This window comes from Camelus bactrianus, chromosome 8, assembly GCF_048773025.1.
Source record: "Camelus bactrianus isolate YW-2024 breed Bactrian camel chromosome 8, ASM4877302v1, whole genome shotgun sequence".
NCBI lineage: Eukaryota > Metazoa > Chordata > Mammalia > Artiodactyla > Camelidae > Camelus > Camelus bactrianus.
The window spans coordinates 33,409,004-33,431,791 of record NC_133546.1 but is presented as its reverse complement, the minus strand read 5'-3'; positions in this window follow the sequence as shown (position 1 = coordinate 33,431,791).

The window sequence follows — 22,788 nt, the reverse complement described above, 5'->3', positions numbered from 1 at the left end:
TATAAGTGTATTTGTCTAAACATTGCCACTTTTTAAACAATTAATTTATGCACATCTTCAAATTTTCTATCAATGAAAGATTGATGTCATATGGGTGATTTTTTACTAAACTGTCCCTAAGTCCTGATACTTAAACAAATTTTTTTTGAGTTATGATTGTAAACTCTAAATAAAGCATACATTAATAGAAATTCCTTTGAACACTTCTATTATTTTCCAGATGCTGCTTATAATTGATGTGGTAAACTTTAAAATTTGTTTGACTAAATTTATTCTTCAATATATTTAAGTCATTGTGCTACCATGACAAAATATAATTGGGTAAGTTCTGCTTCTGCTATATGTTCTCTTGCCAAGATGTTCTGCTTGTCTGTTTTTAAAGTTATGCAACCTTTAAGGAACAGTGAATTAGGTCCCATCTGTTTGGCTGAAAAATCTGGTTGTGATCTTGGAATTTGAAAATAAGGTAATTATTATCTTTTTACACCCCCACATGCCAAGAACTCACCAAAATCTTCTCTTGGTGGAAAGGCCTTCACCACTTCTCAAAGATGTTAAGTCAATACTGAAAACACAGTCTTATGGCAGCTGGTTATGGAGCTAAACTGTACATTCCCAAATAATAAAATAAAACAGTAGATGTGTAATCATGCTGATCTTTAAGTCTTTGCAATGTGTCTCCCTTCTGGGAGAAATCACTTAAAAACCAAATTAATCTCTTTGGTACATTTACATAGTACTTTCCTGGATAAGGTCCAGTATTGATTGGAGTGAAACCAAAGTCTGTTCTTAGGAAGGAGTGGCACCACGAGGTCCTGGTGTCTCCTTTGGAAATACAATGCCGAGTTCAGGACAGTCCCGCTTCGGCCATGCTCCCGGCCCTGCTAAGGGGATCTGCCTGGCTAGCAGCCCTTAGTGTTAAAGCAGCCCGTGGCCAATCTTGTTTTTTGCTATGTTTAACCACCCTCCAGACACATCTTCAAATTATTATGCCCACTCTCATCTGCATACATTCCTTCATGTTTAGGGGCCTGTAGACACAACCCCAAAGACTTTGCAAATGAAATATAGTCTTCATATATATTTGATTCTCCACTCCGCTAGGCTTTACAGCAATAGTGTGAAGGATTTTACAAATGGATCATGAAGAACAGTTTTCTTTCCAGTTCTAGGTAGAGTCTTCCACTCTCTTCCTGTCTGAGAGGGAAAATTCATAGCAATAAACAAAGTTAGGATGTTCACTTTACTTAGGTCTTTTTTAATCTCCAAAATAAGTGTTTCAAACACTGAGTATTTTGGTTTATAACAGTTTGATCATTCCGGTTCAAGATGGTGACATATGATTCTGAACTCACTTCCTCCCACAGACGTACTGATTTTACAGCTATATATGGCATAATTTCCTCTGGGGAAAAAAACCCTGAAACCTGGCAGAGCAACCCCTTCACACTGGGCAAACAAGAAGGAAACCGCAACCAAGCAGCTGGCGCCTCTACCCTGCCTGGTTCTGGTGGCCAGTCGGGCTTATGCTTATGGGTCCCACAGGGAGAAGGCACCCTTAAACAGTGACCACCCCTAGTGCACCAGAGGCAACAGTAACGGGCGACAGACCCAGGAGCTCAGTCCTTCTGTGGAAGAAGCCCATTAGCTTATTATCATAACTACAGCCTGAGGGGCAGGCTCCCAATTAAACACACAACTAAGGACTGACTGTAAACCTTTTCTGAGACCTTGGAGGATGGGCATTACCGTCACACTCTTCCTCTGTCGCCCTCCAGAGCACCAGCATCTCTCAGAAGGGAGTTCTTCTATGTGTCTGGTGTCCCAGACTTTATACCTGGTGCCCTGGTTTTTGCGGCTGCTGCCCAAGAGATACCCCGTGATTGGCTGGCTCTGGTGCCAGTGGTCCTTGTATTCCTGGGTCTCACAGGACAGTAACAGTTGGAAAGAGATTTTGGAAGGTTACCACCCCAGGGCACTGCACAGCCAGCAGAATGAAACACACCTCAGCCTTGCTGTGAAAGATGCCTTCTTGCTTGTCCTGGAGCTTCGGCCTTAGGGGCAGGCTTCAGGTCTGGCACATGATCAGACGCTACTGGGCCACTCTCAGGGAACACAGACCGGGGGTGCTGTCTTTGCACTGTCCCCTACCTCACTACAGCTCACTAGTATCTCTCAGAAAAGAATTCATACTTTTGTCTGGAGTCCCAGTTTGTGCAGCTGCTACCCAGGGGACGCCTCCAGATTGCCTAGATCTGGAGGCCAGCAGGGCTTACCCTTGTGGCCCCAGAGAAGTGCATACATTTGCATTCTTTAAAAGCTGCTGCCCAGGTCTGGCTTCCAACCAGCCTGACTCTAGGTGCTGACTGAGATCCTCCTGTTTGGGACACTGACTGGTCTTGGCACACCTTCAACTCCTGGGAGCTATTAAAAATAAAACAGGCTGCTTGGACAATCACAAAGGTCTGCAAGACAACCAAGAACTAGGGCAGGGTTGAAGGATATGTTTCATTTCCCACACAAGGTCACACCTTCAAGGCTGGGAGTAGTGGCTGTTTCATCTAATGCATAGAAACCAACACAGAGAGTCAAGCAATGTGAAGAAACAGAAGAATATGTTCCAAACAGAAGAACCAGATAAAACTTCAGGAAAAAATAAATAAACCTGAATCAAACAGAGATAAGCAATTCACCTGACAAAGTAATGGTCATATAGATGTTCACTGAATTTGGGAGACAAATGGATGAACACAGTGAGAAAGAGAGACAGAAAACATAGGAAAGTACCACACAGAAGTCACACAGCTAAAGAATACAATAACTGGACTGAAAAGCATATTAGAGTCATTCAAGAGCAGACTAGATGAGGCAGAGGGAGGATCAGTGAACTCAAAGACAGGGCAGAGAGACTCACCCAGTCAGAGCAGAAAAAGAGAAAAGAATAAAAAAACTAGTTTAAGGGACTTATGGTACAACACCGGGTGGACTAACATTCACATTATAGGAGTCTCAGAAGGAAAAGAGAAAGAAAAAGGGGCAGAAGATTTATTTAAAGAAATAATGGCTGAAAACTTCCCTAACCTGGAAAAGGAAACCGATATACAGATCCAGGAAGCCTGCAGAGTTCCAAAAAAGATGAAACTACACAGAACCACACCAAGGTACATTATAATCAAAAGTTAAAGACAAGGAGAGAATCTTAAAAGCGGCAAGAGAAAAACAACTTGATACATACTAGGGAACCCCCATAAGAGCATGAGGAGATTTTTGAGCAGAAATGTTGCAGGTCAGAGGGAGTTGCATGTTATAGTCAAAGTGCTGAAAGAACTTTGAATATATCATGGCTCCAACCAAGAAAACAGAGGTCTTCCCTTATCCATAGTCACACTTGCCATAGTTTCAGTTACTCATGGTCAACCGCAGTCCAAAAATATTAGATGGAAAATTTCAGAAATAAACAACTCATAAGTTTTAAATTGTGCACCATCTATGCAGTGAGATGAAATCTCACATCATCCCTCTCTGTTTCGCCTGGGATCCCCAACCACTGACCTGGTCTGCTTCTGACATCCACCACCGGCATTGTCACAGCTCTATGATCTGGGATCATCCAAAGCAGATGACCCTCCTTCTGACACCCTGTCAGGAGGTCTGTAGTAGCCTAACATTACATCGGAATGTCAGCGTCATTCACCTCACTTCATTTTATCATGTAGGTATTGCATCATCTCTTATCATCACAAGAAGAAGGGTGAGCACAGTACAATAAGATATTCTAGAGACAGAGAGAACCACTTTCACATAACCTTTATTACATCATATTGTTTTAATTGTTCTATTTTATTATCAGTTATTGTTGTTAATTCTTACTGTGCCTGTTTTATAAATTAAACTCTATCATAGGTATGTATGTGCAGGAAAAAACATGGTGTGTATATGTATGTGGGTGTGTGTGTGTGTGTGTGTGTGTGTGTGTGTGTGTGTGTATTTAGGGTTCAGTACTATCTGAAGCTCCAGGCATCCACTGGGGGTCTTAGAATGTTTCCCTTGTGGATACGGGGGGTTACTGTACTCTACCCAGGAAAGTTATCATTCAGAATTGAAGGAGAGATTAAAAGTTTTCCAGACAAGCAAAAGCTAAAGGAGTCCATTATCACTAAACTGATCTTACAAGAAATGTTACAGGTATTTTTTTTTTAAGCTGGAAAGAAAGGATGTTAATTAGTAACAAGAAAGCATATGAAAGTCTAAGTCTTACTGGTAAAGCTAAATATACTGCAAATGTAGTGGATGAATCACTTATAAGCTAGTATGAAGGTTAAAAGACAAAACTAGTAAAAATAACTAAAACTACAATAATTGCTAAGGGATACAAATGATAAAAAGATGTAAAATGTGACATCAAAAACCTAAAACATGGCAGGGGAAGTAAAAATGTAGAGTTTTAGAATGTGTTCAAACTTAAGTTGTCATCAAATTAAAATAGACCCTTAGAGATACAAGGTGTTATATGTAAACGTGATAGTAACCACAAAGCAAAAACCTACAGCAGATACACAGAAGATAATGAGAAAGCATCTCAGCATACCGCTAAAGAAAATCACCAAACCACAAAGGAAGAGAGCAGGAGAAGAAGAGAGGAACAGAGAAACTACAAAACAGCCAGAAAACAAGTAACAAAATATGTAAATAGACTAAATGCTTCAATCAAAAGACACAGAGTGGCTAAATGAAAAAAAGATATATATTGCTATATACTGCTTCCAAGAGACTCACTTTAGATGTAAGGACACATACAGACTGAAAGCGAAGAAATGGACAAAGGTATTCTATGCAAAGGAAAACCAAAAGAAAGCCAGAGTAGCTATACTTTATGTCAGACAAAATAGACTTTAAGACAAAGATTGTAATAACAAAGAAGGGCATTACATAATGATAAAGGGGTCAACCCAACAGGAGGATATAGCGCTTGTAAATATTTATGTATCTAACATAGGAACACCTAAACGTATAAAGCAACTATTCATAGACCTAAAGGGAGAAGTGGGCAGCAATACAGTAATAATAGGGGACTCTAATACCCCCGTTCATTTCAGTGGATAGCTCATCCAAATAGAAAATCAATAAGGAAATATCAGCCTTGAACGACACGTTAGTCCGATGGAAAATAGCTTGATTCATAATATTAAAGTGGCAGAAGCAAAATTAAGGGTGAGGAGGTACTAAACAGAGCTCCTAAAGCGCAGCCTGGGCATCTTATCCCATTAAACTCCAACGGTGCAGTGACTGGGTGACGGCTTGGAACTGTGGTTGTGCTATGACTCTAAGAGGACTCAAATGATGAGCAAATTATGTTAAAGGACACCAACAAGTGCCTTCAGTAAACAGTATATCCTTTAAACCTTTTCATTGCTTGTGAAATTCGTCTTGAAGCAGCAAAATTATAACCAAAATGCACGGCAATTTTGCTTGCCCCTCTGCTTTCAAACACAGCAATGCTGTTTATCAACCTTCAATCTAAAATCCTTCAGTTCGAGGATTATTAGCAATTATTTCAAGAGAATTGAAGCTATTTCTCCAATCACTATCACTTACAGCAGAGCTGGTAGTGTTGAGAATCACTCCTCATGGGCCGGACTCCAGTCCGACTTGGAGGGTTACTGAACTGAAGGGTGTGGCCAATCATCCCATCCCTTTCTGCATCCCCATTGCTCCCCATGGATTAAGGCCCCCAGGAGGAGTCATTAGTCTTCCCATCCTCCCCCATGCACCTTGCTGGACACTGCTGCCCACTCCACTCTGGAAGACACTCCAGCTTCTGTAAAAACCCGTCTCATCTACCTTAGGGCACATCTATGTCCTGCACCTACGTAAGCATTTCAATCCACTGGCTTATATAATTCCACTTACAAGCAATGGCATTGAGAATGTTTAAACAAAGTGTGCCCGCTATAAATGCTGTAGAAGTAAAACCAGTAGGTCATACACAGAACTGCCAGCATTCTACACTGTAGAACGGTGAAGGACGGCATTCCTTGCAGGGCTGAGGTATAGCAAACCTCACAATGGGGTTTCTTTTGAAAACGTGTGGGCTGTTTCTGCTCTGCACTCTGAATACCCTGCAGAAGGTCGGGATTTAATTTGCCAGCCTTCCATTTCATGCTTTTTTAGAGCTCCCCCCCTCACCCAATATGATGAAATTTAGCCCGTAGAGAATATTTCCACGAGAAAGAGACATCTGTAGTTCTGCCGTCACACAGGCGTCACCTCAGCATTCCTTTCTACCTACCGAAAACTTTTTGAAAAAGGGATTCATTTAATCTCCTTTTTAATGTGACCCAATGTGTTTTCACAAATGGGAGATTTTCTCAAATGTGGCGTTCATAACAGTCTGCGTGGGTTTGGGTGGCATGCGTAAATCAAACAGGGAAACTCGCCGTTTTGACAGTCTGATCTGACTGGACCATTTTAAAGCACCGTGAGCAGCAAAAGCAAATACAGACAAGCCAACCAAGGAATTTCTGTGTGGATCCAATTGAACCGCATGTCTATTCACACAGACAACCTCAATCACCTGAATAACTCTGAATTTAATTATACTCCATGTTTTTAGGGATTTCATTAGAGATTTTAAAGACAAGAATCACTTTGTGCCCTAAGAAAAAAAATATTTGTGGTTAGTGTAGATGTGCTTGTATGGTCTAGTGCCATATCACCCACTCTTAATCACTGCATCCTCTATCCAAATCCCCTGAGAGCATGTTTGGGCCAGGACTAGGTATCGTTGTCTGATTCATTCCATAGGAAGCTCGATTCACTGAAGTTAATTTGAGCCCATCTATACTATTGATTTTCTATTTAAGCATCAAAAGGCAAATGAGCCAATTGTGTTTCATGTAGAATAATTAGCTTGCAATCTGTGCATTAAAACAGAAGGCAGACTTGGGGGAACTCGCTTTAATCAGGCTTATTTAGCCAAAATGGATTGAACTTCCGTCCCAGTCCTCTAATTTGGTGACTTTGGCAGTTGATGCTGCAGTCTAGTGTTGCCAGGACTTAAGTCTTCTGAAGATGTACTCCAGAATCCATGAGGATCCCAAAGGGATAACCAAGAAAACGTACTCACGCCAGAAACCAGTTAGTAATTTCCCAACTGCTCCAGAGACAAGAGAAATTCTTTCACACCTTGCAGCCAGCTCTTAAGCTTCATGGTTCAAGGAAAGAGAGGAACTGGTTACTAAGAAACAAAGGGTCTCTTTACTGCCAATAGAATTGGATAGAAGTTCTAGAGGATAGAAGTTCTAGTAAATAGAAGACATCTGTAATTAAGATGAGTTATGATAAGAAAACATAGATCAATTGTTCTCCCAACTCCACAAATACATTCACCAAAAGAAAGAAACTTCATTCAGAAAAATTAAGTACAGGTAAAAAGAGGGAAGGATTTATTTGATAAAAAGAAAGAAAAGAAAAATCTACTCCAGGAATATTTAATACACGAAGAGTCTCTCTCCGCTATTTTAGATACTAGCCTCACTGAGGCAGGAAGCCCAAGCATGAGGAGATCTTTTGTCCACTTCTAAGGATCCATAATTCTATATTCAGACATGACAGTACACTGGATTTGATAATAGCATAAAAATTTTTTTTGCATCAAGTAAGCAAATATTTTTAGGAGCTTACTGTGTTTTCAGCTTTGCTTATCTTAGACGACATAATATATTTTTTTGTGTGGTCTGTGTTAAAATTCTCTTCGTGATTCTATTCTCTGAAAATCACTATATACACATATCGCTTTAGTCCTATCACTGTATATACAAGAGTGATTATGTCACTTACCTGCTTTGAAACCCCAGTTTCCTTACTGCTTTCAGTTCAAGGTCTAAAACCCAAAAGACCAAAGTTTGAATCCTGTCCCAAATATATAGCAGTAGATAACTTAATTCCAGGTGGTGGTAAGTGCTGGGTAGGAAATAAAACAGGATAAAGATTCCAGAGTGATAGAGTTGTGTGGGAGGATGTTCTAGATAGGGAAGTCTGCTCTGCAAGGGGGAGATCTGCAGAGAGATCTAAGTGGCATGCCAGAAGTCAGCCATGCTGTTATCTGGGCGCAAAGCAAGAAAGGCAGCAGGAAGGGAAGTACATAGGCCCTGAGGAGGAAATGACTTTGGGGAAAAAAGCCAAGGTATTCACAGGAGAGGAGGAGAGAAGGGCCATCTCAGTGGAGGCAGGCTGACCTTGTAGGCCACGAGAAAGGCTTTTTGTTTACTCAGCTTTGAAAAGCTAATGAACAGTTTTGAGCAAGAGCAAGACTTGATCTGTTTTGTATTTAAAAATCATTCTGTGGCTTTTTTTAATCACTATTTAATGCTTTTAATTATTATTACTTTTCATTGAAGTGTAGTTGATTTACAATGTTGCATTAACTTCTGGTGTACAGTCTAGTGATTCATTTACATATATACTCCTTTTCATATTTTTTTCACTACAGGCTGTTACAAGGTATTGAATATAGTTCCCTGTGATATACAGTAGGTCCTTTTTGTATATCTATTTTATATGTAATAGTTAGTATCTGCAAATCCTGAACTCCAATTTATCCCTCCCAACACTCTTTCCCCAGGGCTTCTTTAAACTAAAGGATAACTGTATCATGTTTTTGTTTGTTTGTTTTCTTTCTTTCTCTCTTTCCTGTGCCTTTATGTATCTTTTCCCAAGCACCCATTTTCTTTCCAAAAAGACTTCTGTTTCTGTCTGAAAACAATTTCAAGAGAAAATAAATTTTCTTTTCATATTTCTGATGGGGAAATATTCTTGGCTTCAGGATGTCTTGGGACGAAATGGCATTTTTTGCAATCGAATATGCTACATTAACATTTTAAAATGAAACTGATCATTTTAGTTAGGCTAATAAAGTGTTTTGTGTGTTTTCTCCACATTATTATTAATATTTACAAGTTTGCTCAAATACTCATATAATGTATCAGTTAGGATGTTATTGGAAGCTAATTATTCTATACATGTGAAAAATATATTCTTTAATCAAAATGCTGGAATTTGTAACTGTTTTCGACATTATTGGTTAAAGGTTTGTTTTTCAATGTGTAACTTTTTATTATCTGCTCTACTAAGCATTAGATCAGGAGCCAAGAAATCAATCCAACCATTCAACCATACCGGCTGTGTGGCAGCAAGTGTCTCTTACTCTTTTACTGCCTGGGTTTCCTCATCTTCAAAACGAGGATGCCAGATAGAAAATGATCGGTTTTTTCCTATGAATGTTATATCTAGACAAGTTGCAAACATTCAACTTAACATATACAGCATGTCAATTACTCATTTATTTTTATCATTTAGTCTGACTTTCTCTAATATATCCCTTAACTTATTGTTTTCAAACTTTTTATATAGGGCATTCTTTCATAGGTAACACCTGAGTAGCTTTCTGTAGGGTGAAAATGAAATTTTTAAATAAATATTATTTGTTGATCTGTATTACATTCTACTAAAGTTAACCTTCTTGATTTTTCTATATGATAATATACTGCTTTCAAATCTCAATGGAAAAATGTATCTTGAACAAATCCCTGGGAAATGATGTAATGGTACTGTATTACCATTAAATAAACAAGTTCCTCCTGAACCTAAAAATTTCTTTCTATGCTGATTATATTCCCCAACCTAAGTGTTCCTCATATTAAACTGCAAAGTAGCTTGTAATTCTGAAAGTTAAAACTTATTTTAACTCCTCATATTATAAGCACATATTGAACATCTAAATAATATGTTTCTTGAAATCTTGTGCTTGGAAAATTCTTACTGCTAAATTTCTTCTTCTGGAAATCTGGCCTTAATTTACATTGAATTTCAATGACTTCCTTAAGCAAACACCTGGAGGTCCTCCAGTCTAATGGAAATGTGGGTCCACAGACACAATTCTGCAAAAAAACAGTGAGCTCTTTGGCAGTTTTAGAAAGGTTGAAGGTTGGCCATCATCCAGACCTCAAGCTGTTCACACTGTTTTTTCCAGACAGTCAGTGCACAAGGTACAATATTGCCTGTGCTTGAGCGAAAGGATTAGAGCCCAGATACTGCTGGTGTTTGTACAGTGGAGCAGTTTCACTGTCGTGATGAGTCATGCTTATGACTTGGGATGCTCCTAAGCACTGTGGTTTTGGACCCCCTCCAAGCCTCCCAGCCTCAAACTGGAACTGCCTCCAGAGCCACTCGAACGGTCTAGATTTTAGACCATGTTAAGAATGGAAGAGAAACGCGCAACCCAGACACTGCTATGTTTTTCTGCCCCATCCTAGGAGCCTAAATCCAAAGATTTCTTAATTTTCCTTCTAGCTCTATTATAAATCGACTACAAGAGTTGGAGTGAGTCCAAAGAAAAGTAATCATTGGTAGTGGATTCAGAAAAAAAGAGAATTAGAAGGGCTCCTTCTCGACAGCAACAAAAATGAGGAAATGAAGCCAAGCTCACTGCATGTCTGGAAAACATTAAATGATGCAGAACAATAGGAAATTCAGAGAGAGTACAAAAGCATAAGGCAGAAGGAAAGGAAATGGACACGAAAGACTAAATCCAGAAGAGTGTTTCTCGTGCTGTGTTCCGTGGTCTCCCTGGGGACTTCAAAGTGCTCTGAAGGGCACTGTGAGATTTTTTATACCGTGGAAAATCATTTCTGTTAGAAATGAAGCTACATAAATATTACTGTGTGAACACTTGGATGAGTAACTTAGATGATAAAGCTGGCTCTAAGGGAAGAAAGCATATTATAATGCTTTCTGGTTTTAAAGAAACATCATGTATTTACAAGGATAGTCATGAAATTAGCTTTGTGGGTGTATGGCAGAGTTCATAGCAGTAAAGAATGTTTCTCAGAAGCATGTTTCAGAAAACCATCAAATAAATAATGTGGTTCTACAGATGTTTTTCTAAGCACTGTGGGATCTTGTTATATGCAGGATGTTTTTATTGTACATTTTGCTGATTTGTTTTGAGACTTTTAATTGTTCCAAATTTTCAACATTTTTGTATTCAAAAGGATGTCTCAAGTGCAAAAAGTGTGTAAAGCAATGACCTAGAAGAGTAATTTTAATTTGAGGTGACAGAGATATGCATCACCCCAGGTGCAGTTTCTGACACATTCCCCAGTGGACCAGGCCACCAAGACCCTCCCTAAATTGTTTACATGTGCTGATGAAAACAAAAATCTAGGGGAAGGGGGGGAATCTGATATAAAAACTATTTCTAACATTGTGATCAATCTGATTGTGATTACCTGGTCAGTTTTTTAAGACATCATTGGATTATTTTAAATGAAATGTAAAAAGATACGTAGATAATATATCCAGGGGATTAAGCTATTCATAAGAAGTAGCTACATAAACTACATAACTACATAAACTACAATTTTTTCCTTATTAATCAAAGATAATTTTATTTTTGGATTTGTATAACATGGGGAATTAACTTTAAATTTATTGAAATTTAGCTATTGTTATTTGAAGATGTGCACTGTAATTAGCAGAAAAGCTTTGCAGAATAAGTTCTAGGAAACAAATAGATTATATAAAGTCAAGTGATAAAGGAAGTTTTATTTTATCTCTTCATGTAAGTATAAAGGCTTTAAAAAACATCTAATTCTGAAATTTTTGCCTGAAACAGAATAGGAATACAATTTGAGCCATCCCATGTATCCATACAGATTGATCATATTTAACTGCTTAGTTTGATTATCTTCTAGAATAGTTTACAATTACTAATATTAGGAAATATATTCTGAATGACGAAATGAAGTTTTTGTAATATTACCACTCTAAATGATTTTCTTACCAATGTTCAGTGCTTAATAAGGCTTCAAGTAAGAAAAAAAGGAATAAAAGAGGGAAATGATAAGCTGTTCTGCTGAGAATTATACATGATCTAATTTGGATAATACAGTGACTTAGTCTTAATTTATTCCAACATTCACTTGTATATTAGAGTGAACAGCTGGTTAATTTAATAATGTCTGCTATAATTCACTTGCTTCTTGGTTATAGTTTTCATCTGCCCCTTATTTGCCATGTAATATTATGAAAATATTTCTTAATTTTAATACAGCATAAAAAACTATTCCCAGTGTTTCTCTCTTTATGGAACAAAAAATCACTCTTAGTGTACAGATTCTCCGTGTGACGGCAACTCTCAGCAAATTAGATTATCATTTTAGATTTCTCTAAAAGCTTTTCCAAAAAACATAAAGTCAAGCAACTCTATTCATCCTGATTTTACAATTCTAGTTCTATGCTCTCTCTTTATTGGACTATTTTAGGGAGGACATAAAGTCAAGTAATGCAACGATAACAGAGTCTTCCATGTCTTTGCCATCATTGCCAACAAAGGTTCCTCTCTTTCACTTACTTTTCTCAGGTCCCTGTTGCAATTCTGGCACTATTAAACTTCTAAATTCTTGAAAAATTTCTGCATGCAGGAAAGCATTCACAGAGTAACTATAACACATCAAACATGATTATTTGGGAGGGGGCCATGAGACATAGAGAGGCAGGAGTGGCCAGTTTAAGTGGATTCACAGTGAAAGCACTGTGCTATAATCCTACTGGTCCACGTTAGCAATGGTGAGCTTTGAAAAATGTACCCAATTAGATAGTGCATATGAGATCTTTAGAGATATTTCCTATGACTACTGACCTATAGACTGATGTCTGATTTGTTGCATTAATAAAACCATGGGTACCTATAAGAAATAATTGTTAAATGAAATAAATTGTGGTTATCTGTCATTACATTGCTGATCTCCAAAGCAAATTAACATATTTATAGTAGACAACAGTTTAATATCTTTAATATATATAAATCAGTACATAGAAAAATGGCCAGAGATTATGACAGGAGAACTACAATTAGTGAATAAAGATATGCTAAGACATTCAATGTTACTAGCAAACAAAGAATTACAATTTACCCTAGAAAGGGAGGAGGGGTTCAGTAAATTAAAAAGGCAAGCAGGTCAATCTCTCACTGTCTGTGGGCTTAGATGGAAGAAATGTGTCTCTTTGTACTATGTCATGTCATTTGTGGATTTTTTCCCCTTCTTTTCCTTGTAGCAATCAAAATCAATTCTTGCCTCATTTCTCTCTTTTGCTTTGACTATACATTTTTGGTCTTTAATAGTAAATATAACTTAAGAATAAACTTAGTTGGGAGATTTTATTTGGCATTTTATCTTCTTTTATTTTTGAGAATTCTTAGTGTACTACATGTTTTATTTTTCTGGCAGAAAAGAGAAGAAATATGAAATTTCTCAATGAAAATAATTCAGAAGTTAAGAAATGATTAAGGGATCTAGAAATGTGGAAACTAAAAGAAAAAAAAAAAGAGAGAAAGAAAGATCATTCAGTGGGTTCTATAACCACACAGGAAAGCTAATAGGCTGATTTTTCCATTTATTTATTTATTATTTATTTTGGCATATTCCAAGTTTCTTCTCCAAGGAATCAGCAAATGTTAGGTTTCAATGAGACCTTAAAGGTCACCTTGTCCAACCCCTCTTGACTTAAACATGAGAACTGAAGATGTGAAAGTTTAATGACTTGTCTAAATCATCTAACCAGTCCATGACAGATTTGGCAGTAGAACCCTAACTTGATTGGATTGATAAATTAATTGCTTTGAAAGAAGCACAATTCTGTGTATATTTTCACACTTGCTCCGAGGTTCTATTATTCCTGGAAAGCTCTGTCCCCTCCCAGTCACTTTCTCAAGGGCATCCCAGCATACCCTGGGTAGCTCTCCAGTGGGCATAGCATGCTTCCCTTGGTGAAGTGAGAGTGGAGCAATGTTACCTACTGTATTTTACCTCCTCCTTTGTGGACATGAAGTCTCTTCTCTGAGATCTCTTTAATATTTCCCAAGGAAGCATCAACCCCACTTGGCATTTTAAAATGACTTCAGGAGTGGTGTAGAGGCAGAAGAAAAAAAAAAAAGCAAAAGAAAAAGCAGTTAAAAACTATAAGGCTATCACAAAAGGAAATGTTTAAAGCAGAGATAAGTGGAGAACATCCAGATACCATTACAGTTGGAACCAATAAATCTAAGGCAAGAGAAAGAACTTTGTGTGGATTTTCCTTCTGGAAAATCAGGTCAGACAACTTAGTCCATTAACTTATAATAATTTAGTCAATATTTTGCTTGCTAAGGAAGTAAAGAAGGAATTTTGAATGTCAAATATATGGCTGAACACTCTCTCTGTTCCAGAACACTTTGCAATCATGAATTGACCCCGCAGCTTTGGAGAAAATACTTCTTCTAGCCAAATCACTATTAATTACTCCATAGAACTACCTTCCTTTACATTCTACTGCCCCACCCCCAACATCTTTCTTCCACCAAGTCAGGATGCTCCTGTTTTCCTTCTTACCTCTCCTACTTTCCCAGCTAAGATTCTCTGCTCTTTGCCCTCTGCACTCAACTGTCCCTGAGAGTTTCGTCCCCTAGTTTCATCCCTGTGTTTGTAATCCCAACCTGAATGCCCTGTTCCTTACTGCAGAGTAGGTTCATGTTTCCAGCTGATTGCAGGCACCTCCCCTTGCACGGACCTCCATCAATCAACACACATTCACTACTGAGGAGGCCATCCAGGCATGCCTCGGAGATACTGCCAACTCCACAGTAAAGCCAATATCACAAAAAAAGCAAATCACACTAATTTTTAGTTTCCCAGTGCATATAAAAGTTATGTTTACACTATACTCAATCCAGTCTGTTAAGTGTGCAATAGCATTATGTCTTAAAGAAGGTACCTCCCTAAACTAAAAAGTACTTTACTGCTAACAAATGCTAACCATCACCTGAGTCTTCAGCAAGTCGTAATCTTTTTGCTGTGAAAGTGAATATCAATACAATCCAAGGATAACTTCAAATCAATCCAGAGAGAATAGGAAAAATGAGGGCACACTTTGCTTAAAGACACAATTATAAACTTTAAACATTAAACTTTTCTTTCCCTAATACTAAGAACATGATTCTATTGATAAATAATAAAATATACAATTTAAATAATTTTTAGGAAATAAATATTTGGAGAAAAATGTATTTAAAGTCAGTAGCAGCATCATTGTGAATTTGATTTAGAATATATCTCTTAGTCACACCTAAATCTGAAGGCAAGTAATTAAGTAACAAATATCATGCATCACAAAAAGAAAAAAAATGCATCACAGAACAAGCTGAGTAATCATGTCAAACACATTGACTGATTCTCTAACTTAACTATTTGACGTACAGAGGGAAGTACGAGTCAGCTGATGAGGCATAAGAAGACTGTTACATGAAGTTGAAAGAAAGGCAACAAAAAGCACTAGAACTCCCCACCACAACCCACAGACAGAATCATACCCACAGAATCTGATAACAGAATAACAGCGTACGAATCAGAAGCATCACCTTAAAAATGCATTTATGAGTCACAAGCTACTCACATTCCTCATAGGAATTACTGACTAACATAGACTTTTAAAATGACATTGAAGATAAAAAAAAATTTTCTTGAGATGTAAAATGAAAAAATAACTAAATTGGGTTAGTACACATTCCTGGTTTTGAAAGGCATAAAAATTAACCTGTATGAAATCAGATTTACCTAAGAGGAAAAAAACTCCTTGGAGCCACATCAATTCCTTTTTGTCACCTTTTCCACCATGTTACATCTATTACCACATCCCACAGATTCCACCTCTAATGGTGACCACCATTTAATAAGTGCTTGTTGAGAGCCTCCTATATGCCAGACACAGTTCTATCCACTGGGGACAGACCGGCGGACAAACAGAAAGTATCCCTGATCTTCATGGAGCTTAAAGAAATAAAGGCCCTGCCACTTGGTGATGATTGTGATGAAAAATAAAGAGCTAGAGATGGCTGGGGACGAGGCATATGAGGTGGTCTTATGTTATCAAAGTTGGTTAAGAAAGACCTTCTACAAAGGAACATCTGGAGCAGAGAGCAGAAGACAGTAAGAGGGGGTCAGGCATATGCCAGGAAGCAAGAACGCTCCTGGCAGAGGGAATATGGATCAAGGCCCTGGGGTAAGAGTATGACACGGGCATTTGAGGAAAAGCGAAGGGCCAGTGAGAGTCTGTGTGGTAAGTGAGGGGGACATGAGGGTCTGGGGTGGAAAAAGGTGAAATCATGAGCAAAGCCTTGAGGAAGACTTTGGATTTTACTCTGGGATACAGGAAATCACTGGTGCCCCTTCCCACCTGAGACCCCATCATGTCCCAACATGGCAGCGTAACATAACAATAGGCCACTCCTTTATATCTTGCCTCCTGTGTCTCCTTCCTCTAATGCACATTTTACTTTGCTACAATATCTATTTTTCTAAAGCCCTGAACTGATCATTTTCTACTGAATATATCCAACTATCTAAAACAAAACAAAACCCCTGGTCCAATCATTGTCATGGAAATCAAATCTATATAATCAGAATCTCTGAATAAAAGAGACGGTACAAACACACAGGGTAACACAGCAGGGGTTAGTAATGGGACTGATTACGAAGGTGTGGACAGGGTTTAGGACTTGCATGAAAGACAGCACAGTGCCTGGGGATTAGCAACTGTGGAGAGCCTTCCCTCCTGTTATGGGTTGAACTGCATCCCCAAACAGACATGTGAAGTCCCAACCCTCAGCACTTCAGAATGTTATCTTGTTGCAGGCTTTTAGCCTCTAAAACTATGAGACAATATATTTTTGCTGTTTAAAGCCTTTCCATTTGCAATATTTTGTTATAGCAGCCCCGGAAAATGAATACACCTCCCCTTGGGCTGAAAAGAGAAATTCTCAGAGCCCAGATGATAGCACCTGTGGCCTTTGATAGAGGGGCACAGACAGCATACAGGGACCTGGCAGATTGAGAGCCAGAAACATAAACACGCCAAACTTCTGATCACCTCCCACTGCCTTCCCTTGGTTGACTTGCATTGGAAGACAAAGGACAATTAAGGCCATTGATGTGTTCCCTATGGGTCAGCCTCCAGAGGCAGAGAGGGTAGACAAAACTGGAAAGGGATCTAAGAGAATAAATAGAACTATGCAGTTCGCAGTCCCTAAACAACTTTGTGTCAGCTTATCTTTTCTGCTTCATCTCCCATCCTTCCTCTCTGCGTTGCATATGATCAAACACCCAGGACGACAAGCTGCCACTCGAGGCATCATATGTGATCTGCCATCAAGTGTTTGCTCATCTAGTCTCCCTGCTGAAATGTTTACTATTCTCACCAGCTTCTCCATCTGTAAGAATCTAATTTATCTTCCAGGCCTTCTAAGAACCACCAGGGCAGAAATCCCTCTGCATTAAAGCTCCCACAAGTCCTGAATTTATGGTTCTATGGCATCTGCCAAAAGCCATCTGACATTATCATTAGGCCTCTGTCTTCTCTATTTAATTGCAACATTCTTCAGGGCATAAATTGAGTTATATTCACCATTTATAAGCCCTATACATTTCACAACAATGCAGTTGTGAAACACATAGTAGGGATTAATAGTAGAGATTAATATCTGTTGGTTAAATTGAAAATGATGTTGAAATGAGTCCTTCAGTTCAACCCGCCCATTTTATAGAAGGAAAACCTGAGGCCCGGGACTAGACAATTAATGGCAAAATATGACTAGGATGCAAATATTAATATGTCCAGTCTTGTGCTCTTTCTGTTATATCATTATGGAATAAGGCATCATTCTAATAAAGCTTACAATAACAACTCCAAAGTCTTACAAAGATAAGAAAATATAAAATGTAAATAAGCTAAGAATTTGTGAATAGAAAGCTTTTTAAGATACTTGCATGCTGAGGAACTTTTTTCAAGTATTCGAGAAAATATTTTGAGCTTTATTGTTTGCTTTGACAGTGTTTGACAAACAGCTTGTGATATTTAACATCCCCCAAAGGCACCTGGGTTCTCCCATGCCAACTTGGTAGCAAGTGTGTTAAGAGATAAATAGATAAAATTATTTGCCATAACTTAAAAATAAATATAACTGAATGGCTTAAACTGTCATCTTAGAAAATTTCAGAATCACTTAATCTTTCACTAGATTTTGTCAAGCAAACTGTCATAACCAATTTCAAGCAGTTTATAAATTAAAAAGGGTCAGTTACTTATCTATATTTGCTGAGAAAATCAACTTTCATGTATGACAACAGCAAGGTAATGCATTTTCTCTTACGCTTTTTTTTTTTAATAGTAGACTTGTCTTATTCTTGCATTAGTGTATTAGTGAATACCATACCTTCCCCATAATATCTTTCTGCTGGGGAGAGCAGGGCAAATGAAAACCCATGAAAGTTAACAAACTTCCATTTTTGTAGTGATTTAGTTCAGGAAAGTCCCAAGACCATCTCAGGCTCAATAATTCTCTAGAAGGGCTTTCAGAATTTAGCAAAAACTGTTACTCACAGTTATGGTTTACTATAATGAAAGGACACAGATTAAAGTCAGCAACAGATGAAGGAACACAGGGCAGGGTCCAGGGGAGATCGGACATGGAGCCACCAGTCATCCCCTCCCAGGGGAGCTGTGAGGACAGTGTTTATTTCTCCCGGCAATGATGTGTGACAACATACATGGAATACTGTCAACCACAGAAGCTTACCAAGCCTTGGCGTCCAGGGTTTTTATGGGAGATCAATGATATAGACGTGGCAGACTACCCACGTGGCTCACCTTAGTTCCCAGCCCCTCCAGAGGTCAAGCTACCATGTGGCCCAAGCCCCACCCACTCCCCACCTCCATACCTGACATTGTTAACAAGAATATGTGGCATGGCCTAAGGTCCCCATGTAAACAGAAAGACTCATTCCTGCAGTCAGGGCCTAGAGTTACCTTCCAGGAGCTGGCAGCAAGGACCAAATCTTTTCTTAGGTAAGGTTAATCCTTTACAATAGCGGTATCTCGTAAATTTAAAATAGAAATCTCTAACAGATTAGGGTCCCGACCTTGTTGCTTCTACCCTATACCTGGGGTTTCCAAACTTTCCCAGATGACAGCACCCTTGTGTCTCAGTTATTTTTCAAGGTGCCCTTGAGTCCAAAAGAAATTCCTGGCCATGATTAGGTCCAAGCTCAATGGTAGTAGTTTGTGTGATGTCCAAAGGGTGATGCTCTAGCTCCCTGAAGAATTTTAAATATCCCAAGAGTTTTAATAAATTAAAAGCTAGGAGTTTACTGCTGTGCCTCAGGGGCCCTTTGCACACAATTTAAGAACCACAGCTCTATACAATGCTTAAGTCACTACAAAAAACTATTCTTTCGTGGTTTCTTTCCTTTAAAAAATGTTCTGTTGAGAATGAAATACGTGCAGAATGCTAGGAACTGAGCTTCCATATATAGCTAAGCTATGCTTTGGCTCCGGACAGTTTAAAGTGTTTCATAGATGTTATGAAGTCAAATTTTTTTTTTAAATTTGGGGCAAGTATTATTTTCTCCATTGAACAAATTGGTAAATTGTATTTTCCCAAGTTTGACACAGTATCTAATAGACTTTTAGGAACTATCTGTTGAATTGAATTGTAACACAAATAGGAAGTCTTGCTTATCTTAACTGCCATGAGTGTGGATACAAATAACATCTATTAACACCAAATCAATTTCCCTCTTCATTAAGATGAAACTGTTTCACTCTTTAAAAAAAAAAAATCTGGTTCTTCTCTTTTGTTCACTGTAAAATTTAGAAATTTTAAGAAATGGAGAAGAAAATCATAACCTCATCACCCTCAAACAATAACTCTTATTACTTTGTCCTTATTTTATCTTATACATGCCTACACAGTTGTAATCATATTATACTTTAGATTTGTTTCTGTCTTTTTTATTTAGCATAGTTTTGTAAGCACTGCTCCATTATTCTTAATAAATCTCTAAATTACCTTTTACTTCTTCCCTAATTTAGAAGAGATTTACTTTTCTTTTTGTTAAGAAAATCTCTACTCTTTTCAGAATTAAAGTGTCATTTTGTACAAGTGCATCTTCAGCTCTGTAATGTTGACATTTGATCATCCTTTAGTTTGGACAAAATGATTTCCTTCACTGTGAATCACCCAGCAATGAGGTACTACATACTGTGGGTTGTACAAGAAGAGATTTATCTTACTCTTGCTTACCAAACCAAAGAGGCATTCCAGTCTTAGGGCCAGGGAGGACCAGACTGTAAATTTTTCTGACTCCTGCTATAAACAAAGCTTGTCAGGAGGAGGCTGTGACTTGACACCCCTTGCAGAAAGGGAAGCTGGGAAGCAGAGAAAACGTGCCTCTCTCTGTTTGTCACTCGGTGCCTTGGGGAGAGGAGACCAGAGATTCCTAGATGCACAGCCAGGGCTGATATCTTTCTGGTAAACCAAAGCCACTGTAGTGGAAACTTTGAGTTGCCTTTAAACTGCAAGGTCTCAATGACTCCTTCTGTGAGAAGGGAACTGGTTATCTCAGGTCAGGAAGGGTCAGTCTTACACTGTTAGTAGACCTCTTCTTGTCTTAATTCAAAGAGCTTCTACAGTGTGGGCTGAGGGATGGGATGTCCTTGGCACAGTATTCATTTGGGAATGAGTTTGGGGCACTCAAATAAGTGTACCTGTATTCAGGAAATGAGGGATTGGTGTCATGGATTTAGAAGGATTACCTATGACTGAGGTTATTTTTGAATATTTTAGAGCACACTGTCACTGGAAGAGGTAATGTGGAGATTTTTTAAAAGACGAGGAAAGAAAGCTGTTAGCATCATAACCTCAGGAATAGAGAACTGACAGTTAATATTTGATTTTGCCCTTTTTATTTAACAGAATGTGCTAATTATTTAAAAAGTAAGATATGATTTACAGCATTTTTAATTTTTTAAAATCTCCTTAGAATGATTAGGGAAGTAGATTTTCATACCCTCACTGTTAGTGGGATTATAAATTGGTGCTAAATTTCTATGATACTGTGTGCCAAAAACCTCAAAATTACATCCATCCTTTTCAGCAGCAATTTAATTTTTAGGACTTTATGCTATGATGTATTAGGAATATACACAAAGGTTACAATACATATTAATGTATATAGTATTTATATGTTTTCTAAAAACAGTAATCTTATTTTTAAAAATAAAATGGAATTGGTTAAATAAATTGTGATGCATCAGTATGGTAAAATTCTATATAGTCACAGATCATTATAACGTACAGATGTCTTACTGTGAAAAAATGGTCAGTATATATTATTAAGTTAAAAAAGGAAAAAAATAAAAATCATATACTATTTGGTTTGTCTTTTATACACATAGATGCAAACACTAGAATGAAATTTATCAATATGTCACAGTAGTCTAAGTGCTTATTTTGGGTAGTGGATAACAAAGTCCTTCCCTTCTTCTTTCCCTCCTCTCTCTCTCCCTTTCTCTTCCCTTCCTTTTTCTTCCTCCCTTCCATTTGTCCTCTTTTTCCCTCCTCATCCTCCTTCTTAGTCCTGGTTTCATGTTTTCTAAGCATTTGGGCTTTTATTTTATAATTTGAATGAATATACCATTTTGTTTTATTTTCAACTTTATCTCATAAAATCTGCTGTTTGGATTTTCCTTAGGGAATTTAGGTGGAAAGTGAAAACAATTGTTTTCCTCTTTTGTACTATTTAGTACAAAATGTTATTTTTCTTAATGATTCCAAGTTCTCTTCCTCCATGAGTGAAGAAGAGAGAAAATAAGAAAGTGAAGACCAACATTCTGCTGTGTCTTTCAGAAGCAGACCTAGAAAATTATTCCATCACATTCACTCCTCTTTGGAAGATGAATTTTTTAAATTAAATTATATCAGTCTTTTACCTGTTTTGATAGTTGAAGGACGGATAGAAAAACAAGTCAGGTATCTGCTGTATAATTATTTCACGGTATTTAAACATCATGTATTTCTTCTCCACAACAGTTGTGAAGAAATTAACTTTGCTTTTAATATGTAAAATTAAAGTGATTCACAGCTTTTCTGATATTTTATAAGTTTTCTAATAAATTAATAAATCTAGGCTCTTTAATAATCTAATTAAAGTCTGAATAAAAATTTCCAGGGAAGCAAAATCAAGTCATGTTTGAAGACCAGGATAGGAAAGGTGGTAACAGAAAAAATACTGTTCAGTAACCGTCACAAACAGTTGACTGCAGTTGTCTATGTCAGTTCTCAAACTTGACATTGTCTCCTGATATTCAAGTCTTGGTTTTAGGGAAGGTACATGGCTCACTGCAAATTACAAAATATTGGAAGTTGAAACTAGTAGTGGCAGAATATTGGTGAGAGCATTTAGAATGTTCTAACAACTATATACAGCCTGATACATATACAGATTTGAGAATATTAAGCTTGTGTTAGATAAGTGAAACTTTTACTATGAAAACTGTATTTTCAACCAATATTTTTTTTGTTTGTTTTTAAATGAATCCTATCAGCACAATTATCATAGGTGCTTCATGTATTTCATTTCAGGGAAAACTGATGATAGGATCACCATTTTAACTTCAAGCTACTGGTGTCCCAAGGTTGCCAGATTGAACACCAGGGGTGCTGGGCTCAGGACTGAGGCAAGTCTGAGTCTGTCTGGAGGGTGGAGATATGGCCTGCCATGGTTCTATTTTCACAAAGGCTGGATGAATTCCATCAGGAAGAAGTCATGGCACGGAGAAAGGCTACAGAACTATGGGCAGCCTTCAGGAATTCTAGCAGTGACTTGGTTCAGTGTCAAGCAAAGTCACTCACTGCCA